Genomic DNA, 18,506 nt, shown 5'->3' with positions numbered 1-18,506 from the left:
CTAGACTGGTCTATGAGCGTGCACGCAGGGCCAGCAGCATCTTGCCGCTTGGCTTTGCATATGTAACCCCGCCCACCAATGACGCAACAAAGCCGGAAGAAAGAAGAATTTATAGCAACGAAGACTGGGGAGTATGCGACGTGGGAATACCCCTTTCACAGTTACTTTAGAATTGCAAAAAACCTCCTAAAAGTGTCACTTTTTTATTGCATATTTTGAATTTATGGCTTAAATAATGCGGGCTCCTTATATACATTTTAACCCTTTAGTCTTCTAACACATTTTATGTGAACTGTTAAAATTGTAATAGTTTATTAAGGTTACATAACCCTATGTGCGAGTCATTCTGGTACCGAGCGGGGCATCGGAGCGTTGGCACTAGACGGTGGCCGCCTGATCTCCTGCAATTAGGTAGCGTGCCAATAGCCATATTAGAATCTTAATATCCCGATATACCCCTGATGAGCCAACGTGTAGTTGGCAAAACGCATAGGGAAGGGGTAATGCATAGATACGAGGCTAAACAATGATACAATACTAGCTGGGGGATGCATAGTTAGAGAATATTGACCTGGAGGGACTAAGTTTTTTCTTGTGCTGATTGTGAGGGTATCTGATCAGGAGTTAGTTGAGTACCACACGGTGATGGAGTGTAGTTATCAGTTTCCTTGTCATCGGTGGTCCAAGACAGTGACTCTACCGCCCTATCAGCCATAATTTCAACAATAGTCCATTAAGCTAGATTTCTGGGCAAAATACTCTCCCCCATGTGATGTTTTTGTAATTTATTTGTTCCAGTCTTGCCGGTTTTTACATAGGCAGCGCATATATAATAGGTGTTGTGTTTAGGTGATTAGGGGAATAGTGAGCCATTCATCTGTACTAGCTCCCTCCTTCACCTTAAAATACTTACCTTGTATTTGTCAGATTATAGACAGTCCACGCAGGGTGCATGATGACTTGGCTAAGCAATGCTGGAGTCATTCATAAACAGTATTGACCCTGCCTGGCAGAAGTACAAAATACCAATAATACAAGCGTTTTATTAATTATTTATTTGTGCACATAGGGTTATGTACTCTTAATAAACTATTACAATTTTAACAGTTCACAGTCTAGTTATTCCAAATAATTTGTGAACTTCATATTTCTTATAACCCTTGAATACAGGATTTTGTTTAGTTCTAACACATTTTAGCCTTAAACCTGTAACATTTTATCCCTCTGCCTTCTTGCTTCAATAACTTTTTACATTTTATTTCAATGTAGCTTTACAAAAGCTTGTACTTTGTGGGTACATAAGTAGGGTTGAGCCGATCTTGACTTTTCAGGATCGATTTTAAAATCCGATTTCCGATCATTTTTCATTCGAACCCGATCTCGATCCCAATTCCGATCCCAATGCAAGTCAATGGGATTTTTTTTATTAATCGGAGATCGGATTTTAAAAGCAATCCTATTCACTATACAGCATGGAATCTAACAATTGAACGCTTTAATTGTTAGAATCCACGCTGTGTAGTGAATCACTAGGTAGCCAGAGGATTTTTTTTAATCCTCTGGCTACTTAGTCCCCCCTGGTGTCCACTTACCTGCAGAGATGGCTGGTCCGGTGCCCTCCTTCTTCGCCTCGCTGCTGCTCCACGCTGCTCTTCTCCCTTCGCTGCCCCCTCCCTGCCAGGTTAGGAGAGTGTGGGCGGGTTGGGAGAGTGTGGGCGGATACTGGGAGGGGAGACGTCACATCTCCCCGCCCTGTACCCACCCACACTCTCCTAAGCCACAAGCCCCGCCTTCCTAGCGCTTTAAACACTAACCTGGGAGGCGGCGGCAGAGGCGAGAAGAGCAGCGTGGCTCGGCAGCGAGGCGAAGAAGAAGGAGGGCACCGGAGCAGCCATCTCTGTAGGTAAGTAACTACTAAAGATATTAGTTTAGTCTCCCATTAGAATGAATGGAGGCAGCCGATGCGCAGGTGGTTAAGGCCGTGTGCCGGTTGCTTCCGTTCATTCCTATGGAACCGATCTCGATCCCACCTAAAACGATCATGTTCGGAATTCCGATCGCGATCGTGAAATTTTCTCGATCGCCGATCGGAATCCGATTTTTTCCGAACACAATCGCTCAACCCTATACATAAGATTTTTTCATCAGTTTTTATTACTAGGCTTTTGAGAGGCAAGATGAACAGAAATCAATTTTGGCATCTGAATTTTAAGGTTTATCATGTAGAATAATGTACTCATTTTATTTTTGACCTTGTCACAGGTGTGGTGATAACAACTGCATTTTTTTTCTTTTTTTTTCCTTATTATTTTATCATTAACAAGAGCATAATAATACTTGTGTGCTGCCATCAGCAATGACCTCAATATATAAGGGGTTAAACGGCAAGTATGTTTTCAGACTTAAATAATAGATAGATAGATAGATAGATAGATAGATAGATAGATAGATAGATAGATAGATAGATAGATAGATAGATAGATCTATAGTGGTTTAAAAGGCAAGTTTTGTTAGTGACATATTCCAATTTTGCGTACTCCTGTTTGCTCTAACACGTTATAAAACCTAGCTTTAGTAGTTTACTTAGGTCACTGATGGGTAACCTATGACACGCATATCAAAGTTGACATGTCAAGACAATTTGATTGACACACACTGTGCCATCTCCAAACCGAGAGGCAGCTGACAGTGTCCTTAGCAACCTCTAGCATAACTAATATCGGTAACAATCGTAACTAATGGGCTACACACATCTCATCAAATACACCCACACAATCTGAAATGTGCTGCTACATTTATACACTATGGTTATGCCTGCTAGACTTTTACCTCTTTCACGTAGTAGCCTGACTTTTTTTTGGATCCTCACACTATGGCTGGTCTTACACGGACGTAATGTAAGTCCGCAAATGGTCCGCAATTGAGGGTTTTCAATTGTGGACACATTATATTCAGTGCGGCCTCTTACATCACCGGATATTTTATCCATGGTGTGTCAGGCCGCAACCGAGGTCTGCAATTTATAGAGCAGGTCCATAATGGCCGTGAGTACACGGCCCTGCACAGACTCGCCCATAGACCTCTATGGGCGAGTGCGGCAGTTCACGGGCGTCTGTGGAGTCTATGTTGCTGATCAGCAACTTGCGGACCGTAAAATAATTACGGCCGTGTCATTGCAGCCCTGTGATGGAGAAACCAAACAATAAAAAAAGCAAGATTAAATAAAGTAGTAGTTGTAGTAGCTGAACCTTTCATGACATATGGACCAAGATGCATGGCATTATCCACCCCCTTCCCCCCTGCTTTCTAGTATTAACATTCCCACTCTCTCCCCTCCTTATTTGTAAAATTATTGGTTTCATTTCTGCCTAGAGCAATATGTTATGCTGGGCTTGTAATTGTGTTGGTTTATAAACTGTTTGTATTGACTGTACATTTATTCTCTGTTATTTTTTTAAAAAAATGTATTTCTATAGCGCCAACATATTCCTCAACACTTTACAAATCAGAGGACACATGATTGAACAATATGAGACATCACAATGTGACAAAGAAATAAACATATGAAACAGTAGGAGTGAGAGCCCTGCTTTCGAGATGTAGGGTGAAGGTGAGATCTAAGTCAAATACAACCCCAGGACAGAGGGCATAATGGTAAGATCACAGAGAGAAATGGAAAGATCAGGGTTAGGTCGGTTAGCGGTTGGAAACGACAACGTTAGAAAGAGACAATCCCTGGTGTGCTGTAGTAGTGCAGGATGATGTCTCAGGATGAGCTATATAGGTGGATGTCATCAGCATTGAAAGTGAAATCTGCTGGTGGGATAGGCTGTGCACACAGAAAAGAGGAGGGGGCCCAGGACAGATCCCTGAGGAACCCCAACACCAAGGGGAAGAGGGCAGATGGGGATACAATGGTTTTAATGGGAATGTTAAAACACCCATAATGAGGATAGGAATTTCACAATAAAGGAAATTGGAAAGCCACGAAGCAAAGTGATCTAAAATCTGGTAGGCTGAGCCAGAGGGACGGTAAATGACAGCTACTCTCAGGGAGAAAGGGTGGAAAAGTCTGATAGTGTGGACCTCAAAATAGGGGAAGGAGACCAATGGTACTAGGGGAATGACCTGAAAAGTGCATTGTGGCTATAGAAGGACGCCTACACTTCCACCCTCCCTGTGCTCAGGTCTAGGGGTGTGTGAAAATGTGTAGGTCATCTTAGAGTGCAGCAGGAGAAGTAGTGTCAGGTTTCTTTAACAGCCAGCAGATTAAAAGATTTTTTAAATGAAGAGATCTTGAATAATGTCAAGTTTGTTGCAGACTGATGGAGGAGGAGGAGGAGAAGACAGACAGTGAATTACTATCACTTGCTCCAAGTTTATTCAGAGCATTTGTGTGACTGAACAGTGACATCTCCATCACTGAACATACACACCTTGTTATTTATTGTTTTACTATACACCTACGAATCCCACTTGAAGTGGGATTCGTAGGTGTATACAAAATTATAGTGTGTTTCCCAATACCCTGTGTTCCTAATTTAATATTATTGTTTTACTACTATAAAACTTTACCAGTACTATTAGGTTTTGTTTTTGTTTTTTTGGGAGGGAGGGGAGAAACTGTATGTTGTATTTGAACATACAGAACATATTTAAATATAACTCTCTCAGGTGGGAATGGGGTATTAATATGCAACATTTCTGACCAAGATTCCTCTGGAAGTATAGGTAGAATTGAAAGAAACAATCTCCTCTTTCATTCGACAACAGAATGTTTCTATACATCCTAAAGCACAATTCTCCATTAAAAATAATACAACGCGCATATCACATTGAAAACAATAGGGAAAAAAGCCTCCCATTGATTTCATTGGGTAGCGCACGTATGCCGGCACCCATAAAAATCAATGGGATCTGGCTTTTACGCGCTCATTCTGAACGAGTTTTACGTTCAGAATGAGTGGAGCGTATACTCCGTGTGAAGCCTCCCTAATATTTGTTTCTAAAAAAAAAAATACTACCTGTATCTTTATAATGATCACTTACACTCCATTCCTTAGTATAGCCACTGTACTGGTATAAAATGTTACATGGCACCTGAAAACTGTTCCATTAATATCTAAATGGCAGTTTATATGGCAGTCCTTCCCTTCTGAGCCCGTCTGCCCAGACAGCAGAATGTAGATACATGTGGCCAATTGCATAGTTGGGAGAACCCGCATCATCATTTATGGGGTGTAAATTTCCAGTGGAACTAGCTAGGCACAAGATAACTGTACTGAAATGGCATGCTCGCACAAAAATGGCACATTAACGTTGGGTTAAAACCTGTGGGGTCAAAACAGTCACTATACCCCTAAACAACTTCTTTAAAGGATGTAGTTTCCTAAATGGGTAAAACTCCTGAACAATCCCTTTAAGCCAACTAATAAGTGGTGTAGTTTTAAATAGCTTGGGTCCCCACTGGCATCTGACCCTGTACTAAAAAAGAACATATTAGGACCGGCCTGTGTCAAAAAGAAAAAAAATAAATAAATCTATGTCCATATCTGCAGTTAAACAGTTTGTGTTCAAGGAACGTGAGGCTATTCCAGGGATGCTACCGAGAATAGGCTAGTGAGAACAAATAAACAAAAAGAAATTTGTATTTAAAAGGTAGAAAAAAAAAAAAAACAAAAAAAAAAAAAAAACCACCTTTATCTCACATTCCTAGTTTTCTCATTGAATCTTTGGATCAATATTAACTACCACAATATTAAGGTTTTGCACCTTAGTATGTTTATAATTTTTTTTTAGTTCTAGGCCCGGCCTACCCACTGAGAAACAGAAATGTGTTGAAACCCAGACAACTTTAGAATCTCAGGTGGTGAACTTGTCCACCAAGACCCTGACCAAAGCTCATCTCTCTTTGTACAATAAAGAGCTTTCTCTTGTACAAACTAATAAATTTGATGATTTCAACTGGGTTAAAGACTTGCATTTTTTTAATTTGAAAATTACACTGACAGAAATTCTGTCAATAAATAAATTCTGTCAATAAATTATATTTATCCCAAAACACCCGCCCCACCCCACCACACCCCACCTCCCCATATAGCAGTCACCAACGAAGAGGAATATGAGACTCCACGGACTGTTATACCCCAAACCAACCGCCCCGCCCCACCCCACCTCCCCATATAACGGTCACCAACGAAGAGGAAGATGAGACTCCACGGACTGTTATACCCCAAACCAACCGCCCCAAACCAACCGCCCCACCCCACCTCCCCATATAACGGTCACCAACGAAGAGGAAGATGAGACTCCATGGACTGTTATACCCCAAACCACCCACACCACCCCCACCACCCACCCGAGTCCAACTCCCCCCCCCCCCACTCTACTAGCTTTGGCAATGCCAAATATCTATTCGGACGTGCCAATAAAGCTTTTTTGATTTGATTTGTAGACATAGGGGGTGCCTGGAAATGGGCATCTCCATAGACCTCTTGCCTGATGTAAGATTGTTACACAGTCTTACGGAATGAAGTCCCAACACTGATGGTGTTGGCCCCTTTACAGATCTCTCCTGTAAAAGTACTAAGATGCCCCTGAACATGTGTCCTGGCTTGTCTGATTGTATTTCTGGATGTAGTCACTAAAAATCTGGAGTCTCTGGTACCATATTCCACCCCCCTCCCGAATTAAGAAAAAAAAAAAAAGTTATATGTGTAGTTTGTTAAGCAATGAACAAATATTTCACATATACAGGCACGTAGAGAATTCCCTGTGCTTCCTAGACATGGAATGATGTTTAGGTCAGGACCCCACCTTGCTTACCTAGCCTGAGCTTGCAGGCTTTCATGGGCTAAATGGTTGCCTGCTGCTGCTCTGTCTGGATTCTGTTTGCTCTGAAGGGAGGCAAACCTTAACTTCACCCATTTGTTCCAAACCTTTTTATCTGTCTGTACTGTAATCGTCTTTCTTAATAATTTCCTAAGAGCACTTATGCTAGCTGTAGGTGTGCTTTTTTTCTCTTCAGGTCATGTATTTGACCTATTTAATTGTACTTTTGTTTCTATAATATTGATATGCTATTGCTTCACTGTCTGAGGTCATTGCTCTCTTCTTTTTACTTTTTTTTATTAATGTTTACAACTACAGATGAGCGAACACTGTTCGGATCAGCCGATCCAAACAGCACGCTCCCATAGAAATGAATGGAAGCACCTGTGACGCTGACTTTGCCGGCGGCCGTCCGGCGTCACAGTTGCTTCCATTCATTTCTATGGGAGCGTGCTGTTCGGATCGGCTGATCCGAACAGTGTTCGCTCATCTCTATTTACAAAAAAAAAATAAAAAAATGGAAAATCGGTTTGTTTTTAAAATAAAACATATAATTGATTTTCAGTATATCCTGTTTATTCCATAATAGTTCTTGTCTATGAAACGCAGAGAATTTAAGCTGGGTTCACATGGGGAGGGGGGTGTTTGGACCAGATTTTGACGCGGAGGCTACCTCAGAATCTGGTCCAAAAACGGCTAGCAGGGCATACAGTGCACCAGCATCCAGTCGTGGCATTCGGCTCCAGATTAGGCCCAAATGGGCTTAGTCGGGAGGGAGTGTCACACCGTGATTCAGCCGTGGAATCCACCTGCAGAAAGGGCATGTTGCTTCTTTTTTCCACGAACGAGAACAAACTGCTTGCAGAAAAAGGAACCCATTTAATTCAATGTGAGGCGGTTTTTTGAGCTGGATTTTGATGCGGATTCCACATCATAATCTGGACCAAAAAAACCTTCGTGGACCTGGCTTTAAAGAGATTGTCCAGCCAAACTAGAAAATCCAGTGGGATGAGTAGTATAAAATAAAATTAAAAAAAAAAAAAAAAAAAAAAAAAAGAAGGGGCTCAAATATTACAGAATTGAAACCCAATGCTGCAGAGGAAGACCAAGGGTAATTAATTTTTGTATTTATTTTTTAAACCCCAACCCTTACCCTCTGTACTTTACAGTTTGACTGATATAATACTACAAAATACACATAATCTGCTTATTCCAGGTTTAAACTAATATATACACACACACCATAACAGACTTGGGTCTATGTGGATGTATATGTAGTAAATGTGTTCATACTCCTGTAGACTACTTATACACTGACTTGCGAAAGTATTTGGCCCCTTGAACTTTTCAACCTTTTGCCACATTTCAGGCTTTAAACATAAAGATATACAATTTTAATTTTTGAGGGAAGAATCAACAAGTGGGACACAATTGTGAAGTGGAACGAAATTTATTGGATATTTTAAACTTTTTTAACAAAGAAAAAACTGAAAAGTGGGGTGTGCAAAATTATTCAGCCCCTTTACTTTCAGTGCAGCAAACTCACTCCATTCAGTTCAGTGAGGATCTCTGAATAATCCAATGTTGTCCTAAATGACTGATGATGAGAAATAGAATCCACCTGTGTGTAATCAAGTCTTCGTATAAATGCACCTGCTCTGTGATAGTCTCAGGGTTCTGTTTAAAGCGCAGAGAGCATCATGAAGACCAAGGAACACACCAGGCAGGTCCAAGATACTGTTGTGGAGAAGTTTAAAAGCCGGATTTGGATACAAAAAGATTTCCCAAGCTTTAAACATCCCAAAGAGCACTGTGCAAGCAATCCTATTGAAATGGAAGGAGTATCAGACCACTGCAAATCTACCAAGACCCGGGCGTCCCGCTAAACTTTCATCTCAAACAAGGAGAAGACTGATCAGAGATGCAGCCAAGAGGCCCATGATCACTCTGGATGAACTGCAGAAAGAGATGGGAGAGTCTGTCCATTGGACAACAATCAGTCGTACACTGCACAAATCTGGCCTTTATGGAAGACTGGCAAGAAGAAAGCCATTTCTCAAAAGATTTTGATAAAAAGTCTTGTTTAAAGTTTGCTACAAGCCACCTGGGAGTCACAACAAACATGTGGAAGAAGGTGCTCTGGTCAGATTAAACCAAAATTGAACTTTTTGGCCACAATGCAAAATCGAGATGTTTGGCATAAAAGCCACACAGCTCATCACCCTGAACACACCATCCCCACTGTCAAACATTTTGGTGGCAGCATCATGGTTTGGGCCTGCTTTTCTTCAGCAGGGACAGGGAAGATGGTTAAATTGATGGGAAGATGGATGGAGCCAAATACAGGACCATGCTGGAAGAAAACCTGTTGGAGTCTGCAAAAGACCCAAGACTGGGACGGAGATTTATCTTCCAACAAGACAACGATCCAAAACATAAAGCAAAATCTGCAATGGAATGGTTCACAAATAAACGTATCCAGGTGTTAGAATGGCCAAGTCAAAGTCCAGACTTGAATCCAATGGAGAATCTGTGGAAAGAGCTGAAAGCTGCTGTTCACAAACGCTTTCCATCCAACCTCACTGAGCTCAAGCTGTTTTGTAAGGAAGAATGGGCAACAACTTCAGTCTCTCGATGTGCAAAACTGATAGAGACATACCCCAAGCGACTTGCAGCTGTAATCACAGCAAAATGTGGTGCTACAAAGTATTAACACAAGGGGGCTGAATAATTTTGCACACTCAATTTTTCAGTTTTTTCTTTGTTAAAAAATCCAATAAATTTCGTTCCACTTCACAATTGTTTTTTGGGGTTTTTTATATGTAGATTGTGAGCCCCACATAGAGCTCACAATGTACCTTTTTCCCTATCAGTATGTCTTTGGAATATGGGATGGAAATCCATGCAAACACGGGGAGAACATACAAACTCCTTGCAGATGGTTTTATGCCCTTGGCGGGATTTGAACACCAGGACTTCAGCGCTGCAAGGCTGCAGTGCTAACCACTGAGCCACCACGTGCCCCTCCACTTTACAATTGTGATTGTTCCCCAAAAAATAAAAAATTTATATCTTTATGTTTGAAACCTGAAATGTGGCAAAAGGTTAAAAAGTTCAAGGGGGTCGAATACTTTTGCAAGGCACTATATATGTCTACATATACATCCTGTACATTCCATGCCTGGGAAGTTAAAACAATTCATTTAACGTCTGTAAAAGTCTATGGCATTTTCTGTTCATTCCACTATACATACAACCTGTTCATTCAATGTCTAATAAACATTGGGATTCCACGTCAAAATCCTGACCAAAACACCGCCTCCTATTGAAAACAATAGGTGCCAGTCATTTCCTTTTTCTGCGAGCGGTTTGTTCCCGCTTGAGAAAAAAGAAGCGACATGCCCTTTCTTCAGGCAGATTCCACAGCTCATTCATTTTTAATGCTTAAAAAAAGCCTCCCATTGGATTTCAATGGGTTCTGCTAGCTTTTTTACCACTAGCAGAATTTTCTACTAGCGGAAAATTCCGCTAATGGAAAAAAAAAAAAAAAAAAAAAAAAAAAAGCTAGCGGCACCCATTGAAGTCAATGGGAGGCTTTTTTTTTTTCAGCGCTGAAAATTCAGCACCAAAATAAAGCGCCATTTTCCGCCGTGTGAATGGACCCTTACAGTTTTACCCAGCCCTACTTCCAGTATAATCTATACATACTCGTATACCAGTTGATTCCATGTCTAGGAAGCACAAGGAATTTACTTTTAATTATATGTGTAATTTATACGTGCAGCATTCAAGTGCTGTATGTTCACTTTATGACTACAAAGCACAAGAAACTTATTAGGCCAAGTTCAGAGTTCTGTTAATAAAGTCTGCTGCTCAGATGAGTGCAATGTACTTTACTATAGTCCGCCGGCCCCCATAGCACAGGTACATGTGAAAACGGGAGAAGAAGAAGGGGTAGAGCGACCCATGGCATGGGGGCTGGTTCTGATCATGTGATTCTGGGACAGAACCAAATCAGGACCCCCAGGTCCAGCTTTAACAAATTCATTCCTATAGCATTAAAGTTGTCCTGCAAAAACTGTGGCACATGATGTCCAGCTTGAACAAATGCCTGGAGCAAGTAAGTTCACTTAAAGTCTGTTGCATTCATCCTATAACAGATGTCTCTGTCCACAGAATCTGCCGAAAATTGTCACAGAGAAAAGTCCTGCACAGAGTATTATTCTCTCCCCTGGGTTCAGTATGAAAACGACAGAAACTTGACGGACCCCAATACAATTTTATTGGGTCTGCAGGTAACCACTGTTTTGGTGTATGGGCTCTCTGTCCTTTGGGTGCCCCAGCAGACCAGAACAACTGAGAGCTCAGCGCAAGTATGAACCTAGCTTAACTTTTAGGCAGTATTAATAAACCTGGCCTATAGACAAGGTTATACACTAGAAAAAAAACAAACAAAACTAGTATATTCCCAAATTGGGATAACTCCATTTGAAGTCCCTCTCCCTATAACACACAATGCACAGAAAGAAACTTCTCAGGCTCAGGGTAAATATTGATGTTAGTAGCAAGACTGAAAACTAATGCAGAGGAAAGCCAAACGCTGCGTTACCGCCCACTGGCTTGTGTTAAAGGGCTAAGTCCAAGCAGAGAAAAACAGTGGGCACCGGGAAGGGAGATCATGTTATTGCCAAGTTTGCTAGGCTCTGTCACTGCAAGCAATGCTCACCACCCACTAGAACAGGAACCTGCCTGTGCCACAAAGCTGGAAGATGACTGAAGCTCCAGACAGGAATCTAATCCTACATGTCCTACTAGTCATGTGCACGTAGATACTGCATAAGGCGATCTGCAGAGCTCTGCTAGCCAGAAAAGTTGTCATTCCTAACGTGACCTCCCTCCAGAGCAGGGAAGCCTAGGGTAACATAGATCACTTCACCAACAGCGAGTCTCCTCTAGAACAGCAGCTTTATAACTTGGCTCTAGCTTTGTGGGGAGTGCCCATTGCAGCGACCTGCCAAGGTCCATTCTAGACAATGCATACACAACGCCTCACTGCAGTGCTTACCTGCACCATCCAGATCCTCCTCACGTCACTCGGCGATCAGCCCTTTCCTTCACTCCAGGGAGACCCCACAGACAGATGTTACTGTCTATTCCGATTCCAGGGTCCCAGGATCCTCCTGACAAAGAAAAGCAGGTGGTGCTGTTGTATGATCCAGGAAGCAGAGCAGTAGTCCCGCACTGTCCCACTCCCAGCGGCAGCCTCCGCCTCCGACGCCGCCGCCTCCTCCTTCTCCTCCTGTCAGGAGAAGGGCTTCACCTACACAGGCACTGTATATTCTACTGCTAGTCAATATGGCCAGGCTAGAATAGTTACTGAGGTGTCTCTGGAAGTAGCGCCCTGCAGGCCTACGTATACATATAAAGATATCTATAGCCAGGGGCGTAACCTGAGGGGGTGCAGGAGCCTTAGCAGTACTGCTGGTATCAGTATTGAGACTACAGCTTCTATCTGGCCCATAAACTAAGGAGACCCACAGATTACCCTAACCACACTCAGCTCCTGTAACCATCACTATGAAGAATTCACTGTATGGATGAAGTAGGGGCTCATACAAAAGACTGCAGCGGCGCCCACAAGACTTTAGTTACGCCACTGTCTATATCTATCTATAGATATATTATTTGATATCTTTTATTATATGTATGTGGCATCAACTGGATCCTCCCATGACTCACTCCAAATAGATCCTGGCTATTGAGAAAAACTCTAGATAATGGGAGACCATAGCACAGCATGAGAGGCAATGGACATTTCATATGTGCTCTCAAAGTGTATTCACATGGTGCAGCTAAAACTTAATCGGAAAAAAAAAAACTGTATACGTTTTGTTGTTTTTTAGTTTTTTTTTTAATTTGCTATAAAACATTTTTCTTTTTACAATATAAAAAATTAAAATACATTTATAAAAATGACATACCGTGCATTCAATGGTTGGACATTAAGTCACATGGGCCTAGTATTTGATACAATTCATTATGAGTACAACAATATTAAAATGTCAGCAGATTGATTGTTCTCTCTGGTTACCCCAGTAGCAATGAGACTGTTAAATCAAGAGCAGGCCTGGTTTGGCCTCACAAGATGGTACTACCTAAGCCAAAGTTATGATTGGGCCTCAGTTCCACATTTCCAGGTGTCCCCAGATTACACAAGGTAAAAGTGGATGATCCTCTCAGTCGCACCAAGGTCCACACTCAGAAAATTTCAGGCTATCTGTACTTTAATTATGTTTCCAGGGAGTGAGTTGTGAGCTGCAATCGTCACTCACCACTCGGCTCCCTACTGTTATGGTTTGGGGATCCCTGATCACGGACTGGCCCCGGACTGATAACTTCTCAGTACGGTACAGGAAAAACATATATAAAAACCAACAATAATAAGTACGAGCAGTTTGGACTTCTAGTGTGGATCCTCCTACACCCTGCCTCGCACAACTAGAAGTAGCCGTGGGCCCGACTAACTTGCCTGAAGGGGCACGAGCACAGCCGGAGAAGTAGCTAACCTGCAAAGGGAAATAGAGCCCCTGTCTAGCTTCACGTTTACGAAGGAGAGGCAGATACAGAACAAGCCCCCCACGGATGTCCAGACTTGGACTAACGGTGAACGTGAGTACACAAAAGCATAGGAAGAGAATAAACGTGAAACAAAGAATAACTGAACTAAGCAAGGGATAGGGAAAAACAGAACTTAGGATCACACACAAAAAACCCCTACCAAAATTCCAAACTTCCAAACAGAAAAATACCTAGGGCTCGCTGCGCCCGGAACACTATGTCTGGATACAAGCTCAATACTTAGCAAACCAGTCCTGTGTGAACAGGAGCAAGAAACTGGATGGGCCAGGATGCAGATGGAGCAGCTTCAGACAACAGACATTCACTAGGAACAGACGTTTAAGACCGGCATCAGGTAGCATGTGCAACAGCCTTATATACTGAAGAGAAGGCCTCGCCCATGGCCTGTAAAGTATCAGCACTGCAGAGAACTTAACCCCTTCAGAGGCCAAGACACACCAGGCACTGATCTACCAGGCCACTCACCACGTGAACCACGCCCGAGTGCCAGAACAGAAACTGCATGTCTGGTGTGAACATTCCCCTGCCGTGCATCAGGTGATTCACGCGCTGAATGCCGTCCGGACACTCTGCACCTGAACCCAACAGGCCGAGACTGCTGAGACCGGGTCATAACACCTACTTCTTCTGTGCACCAAGTGCTGATATTACCTAGTTACAGAGGTCATTATTAGAGATGAGCGAACAGTGAAATATTCGATTCGAATAGCCCTTCAATATTCGACTATTCGAACGAATATTGAATCCCATTATAGTGTATGGGGAAAAAAGCTTTGTTTAAGGGGAAACCACTATTTGACTAAGGAGGGTCACCAAGTCCGCGATGACATCTCGGCAAATGATGACAAAACCTCTGGAATGCAACTGGGACAGCAGGGGAAGCATGTCTGGGGGCATCTAACATACCCAAGTCCCTGTATTACGCCACTAATAAGGCGGGAGCTGACTTTTTCCCATAGGAATGCATTGACCAGCGTTCATTGGCCAGTGTACAGCATTCGGCCAATCAACGCTGGTTCTGCCGGAGGCTCGTCTGTGAGGAGGCAGAGTCTAAGATCAGTCCACAGCAGTCTCCATTGTGGTCCGATCTCAGGTGTAGCAGAGTTGAGCGCACAGCTCTGCTACATCTTGTTAGGAGTATTTAGGTTCTTTACTTTCTATTTTTCTTACCTGGGGAGTTTTTGGCTGCGCAGTGTCTGGGGTGGCATCCTGGCGCTCCGGGGTTGTCCTGTCGTGAGTATTGGTGCACACCTTCTGACTTGCACGTGCGCACTGATGGTAGGCAGCTTTATCTCCTGGTTGATTAGTCTGTCCTCCCATTTGCACCTGGGAGGAGTGGTCTCTACTCTGTATTTAAACCCATGCCTCCCATGGTTCTGTGCTGAGTGTTGCTTTTACAGAGCTAGGCCTTAGCAGGAGGAGTAGGTGGTTATCTTGGATAGAGGAAGTTCCGTGGTTGGTTTTTGGGAGGTTTGGGTGAACGAGTTGGTTTGTGTGTTTTCCCTTCTGTGTTCACCAATCCTCCCTCTGTGTATAACTGACTGTGTGAGTGAATTGCCTTATCCTTTGATTTCTACTCAGTTTCCCTGTGTTTGTTTCCTAGTGTATGGTTCCTTCCCATATTGGTTTGGGGGAATCCTTTCCCACATTTTTCCTGTGTGCTGCTTGTGTTGTTAGTCAGCGCACACCCTTGTCAGTCCCTGTCAGTAGCAGCTTCACTTGTTCGTTAGGGGTGACCCCCTTTAGTCTCCAGTCCCTAGAGGTCTTATAGGGCATTCCTTCTCCCACTTCCCTCTAGGCCTACGGAATCAGTGAGAGAGGAGCTGTCGGGGTCAGGCTTAGCCTGAGTACAGCCGACCCACACCCGTGAGGCAGGGACCGGGATAGCTAGTGGGAGTAGTGCAGGGCGAGATTCCCTACTGCTACTCCTTAGCCCCGTTGCAGCTACCTGGACTGACATAACACATCTCAGGTGTAGCAGAGTTGACCGCACAGCTGTGGACCAATCTTAGACTCCGCCTCCTCACAGACGAGCCTCCGACAGAACCAGCATTGATTGGCCAGTGCTGTACACTGTATAGCATTGGCCAATCAATGCTGGTCAAGGCATTCCTATGAGAAAAAGTCAGCTCCCGCATAACGCAAGCTGCCAGGGATCCCGACTAGCATATAATGGTTATCTCATATGAACCAAATCTGAAATTCACTATTCGTATAAAGTGGAGGTCACCCGATTTAGCCAGCCAATTACTTTTTCCGATTTTTTTTTTTTCGATGCCTACGTTTTCCTACTCCCATCTCACCTCCCCTGCACAGTTATTGGTGTAAAAAAAAAGCGCCAGGGAAGGTGGGAGGGGAAACAAATTTTTACTGCGTTTGCCGCGTGGTATTCGATTGGAATCGATTATCTCGAATAGCCTGATATTCGATCGAATAGCTATTCGATCAAACGCTGTTCGCTCATCTCTAGTCATTATGTTGCATGTGGGGGCCATGACATAACTATTCTAAGCCATTTTTAAAAGATGGGTTCTTTGGACGGAACATTTTTGCACTAGGGTGTACTTTCTTGAGAAACATTAGTGCACATTGTCCCCAATCCTGTATAGCCAGAGTTTGAGTGTGCCCAGTGTCCCTTTTAGATTTAAAGGGGTTGTCTGGGATAATTAGAAATCCTATACTAATGTATACACCCTAACTCCTCCTACTTTCTAAATTACATAATTAATCAAAAATGTGTAGTGACCCATGCAGGGTTCTTCTGTCCGCTTTAGAAGTCGGACATCTTTACTTGCGGACAGGGAAGGACGGGCACGGAGTGCAAAAGAACGCACCCAATGCCCATTGAAATAAATGACAGGTGTCACGGACACAGCTAGTGTCCGCTCCTAATGTCCGTGACAGATTTTGAGCGGACACTACCTGTCGGACACCGACGGTAGTGTGAACGCCCCCTTAGCTATAACTGAATGCTAACACCCTGTTCCAGCACCCATGGTATCTAAGGGGTTTTGGTGCTTCTGGTGACCCCCATCAGCCCATCAGGGGTGCCAATATGTATTTTCAGCAACCAGGAGTCTTATAAGTGACACCAGGTCTGCCAGAGCCACATACCTGGTTTATCCTGCCAAGACAAGAGGCATAGGCTGACTTTCTGTATACACTGCAATGACATGTATTGTAGTGTATACTACTAAACCATTGGTTGAAAAGCCCTAGTGCAGGGGTGTCAAACTCATTTTTACTGAGGGCCACTTCAGCCTCATGGGGTACCTAGAAGGGTCAAGATTATTTTAGACATGTATAAAGGTAACTTCTTCTTGACAGTTAAGTGAGCTATTAAAGGGATTCTATCTTTGGTGTCAGTGGTTTTGAGATAACGACATTCCTGGCCATATACATATTTGTGCGCATAACAAGCCATACAATAAAACTAAAACATTATTTAACCTGCAAAGAAGAAAAAAAAAATGGTCTCAGCCCGTATTACAAAAATGATAAATGTCTCTTACTGTTTATGCAGGAGTAGTAGGTGCTTGTAATCATCCGGGGATGTCATGTCAAGTTGTTGTATATTAGCCTTGGTTGTATAGCTCTATCACCTGTTGCATAATCTTGTCTTGTTTTAAACTTCCTTCCAAGTGCAGACGAAATCACTACTGATAGGGATTTCATTCATAATTATCTACTAGGAAACAACCTCATAGGTGAATCAGTACATCATAGTACGCTCAGTGTGAATTGGGTACAACTTGTGAATAGGACTTTTTTAAAACTTTCAAATATAGCTTTTTTATACATTAATACTAATGATATAGAGAAAACTGGATTGGTAGTCTCTTTAACATGAACTATCCTAATATTAACAGATTTATAATATAATGATATATAAAAACTCTAAAGAAAACAAGATGTTTTTGCAGGAAGGGAAAGGGGAAAAGAAAGAGGAAGGTAAAGGAAGAAGGAAAAAAAATATATATTTTTTTCATTGATTGTAATCCACATACTTACCTTAACATTGGCTATGTATAATTTTTGTTTTTGTTTCTTCATTATGTTGAGTTGCTGGTGTATATTAGCCTTGGTTGTATGGTTCTATCACCTGTTGCATAATCTTGTCTTGATTTAAACTTCCGTCCAAGTGCAGATGGGAGGGGTCCCGTTTTTAACTGTACCTTTTAGTATATATATATATATATACGATAAGCACATACTTGCAGACTAAGCCATGACTAAGGGGTCATATCCCCGAAACGCATAGGCTTACTCGTCCCTCTGTCCCTTCTGCACAAGGACATATCCACCTGTTGCTTTTCCAAGAACAATATATATCTCCCTATATTATAAAAATGAATGTCTGTCTGTCTGTCTGTCTGTCTGTGCTCTAATGCGAACCAAACGACTGGACCGATCTTCACCAAATTTGGTACAGAGATACTTCAGATATCCGGGAAGGTTTAAGACGAGACTCCAACTCGCTCGGACGTACCGTTGCTGAGATACAGCATTCCAAACACAGTGCCCCCCCCCTTAGCCAATACAAACCTGCAAGACTTTCACTCATATTCCAACTGCAATACACACGGTCACTCCACATGCACAATACAACACTGATATCCAAACTGAGATACACGCATCAGAGGATTAGATACACAGATCAGCACACAGTATCACACTCCAGAGGATTAGATACACGGGTCTGCACACAGTCCCACATACCAGAGAATTAAATACGCACTTCTGCACACAGTTCCACACACTGAAGAATTTGATACGTACGTCAGCACACGGTTCCACATACCGAAGGATTAGATACAGGTGTCTACACACAGTTCCACACTCCAGAGGATTAGATACGCGCATCTGCACACAGTTGTACACGCCATAGGATTAGATACACGCGTCTTCACACAGTACCACATGCCTTAGGATTAGATACACGCGTCTACACACAGTTGTACACGCCATAGGATTAGATACACGCGTCTTCACACAGTACCACATGCAGTAGGATTAGATACGCGCGTCTACACACA

At 42.7% G+C, this 18,506-nt stretch overlaps 1 protein-coding gene across 2 annotated transcripts in view; it reads right to left on the bottom strand.

Annotated features, from left to right (window-relative positions):
- Positions 1 to 12,095, bottom strand: part of PTPN3 (protein tyrosine phosphatase non-receptor type 3) — a 247,473-nt gene extending 235,378 nt beyond the window's left edge. For both annotated transcript variants that reach the window (XM_075270995.1, XM_075270996.1), the window contains exon 1: positions 11,897 to 12,095. The gene's annotated coding sequence lies outside the window, so the exon portion shown is untranslated. The remainder of the gene's footprint in view (positions 1 to 11,896) is intronic.
- Positions 12,096 to 18,506: the final 6,411 nt, after the last annotated feature.

The sequence above is a fragment of the Leptodactylus fuscus genome, chromosome 4, assembly GCF_031893055.1.
Source record: "Leptodactylus fuscus isolate aLepFus1 chromosome 4, aLepFus1.hap2, whole genome shotgun sequence".
In the NCBI taxonomy this organism is placed as follows: domain Eukaryota; kingdom Metazoa; phylum Chordata; class Amphibia; order Anura; family Leptodactylidae; genus Leptodactylus; species Leptodactylus fuscus.
The sequence above is the reverse complement of the archived record's forward strand: the minus strand, read 5'-3'. Positions and strand labels throughout refer to the sequence as shown.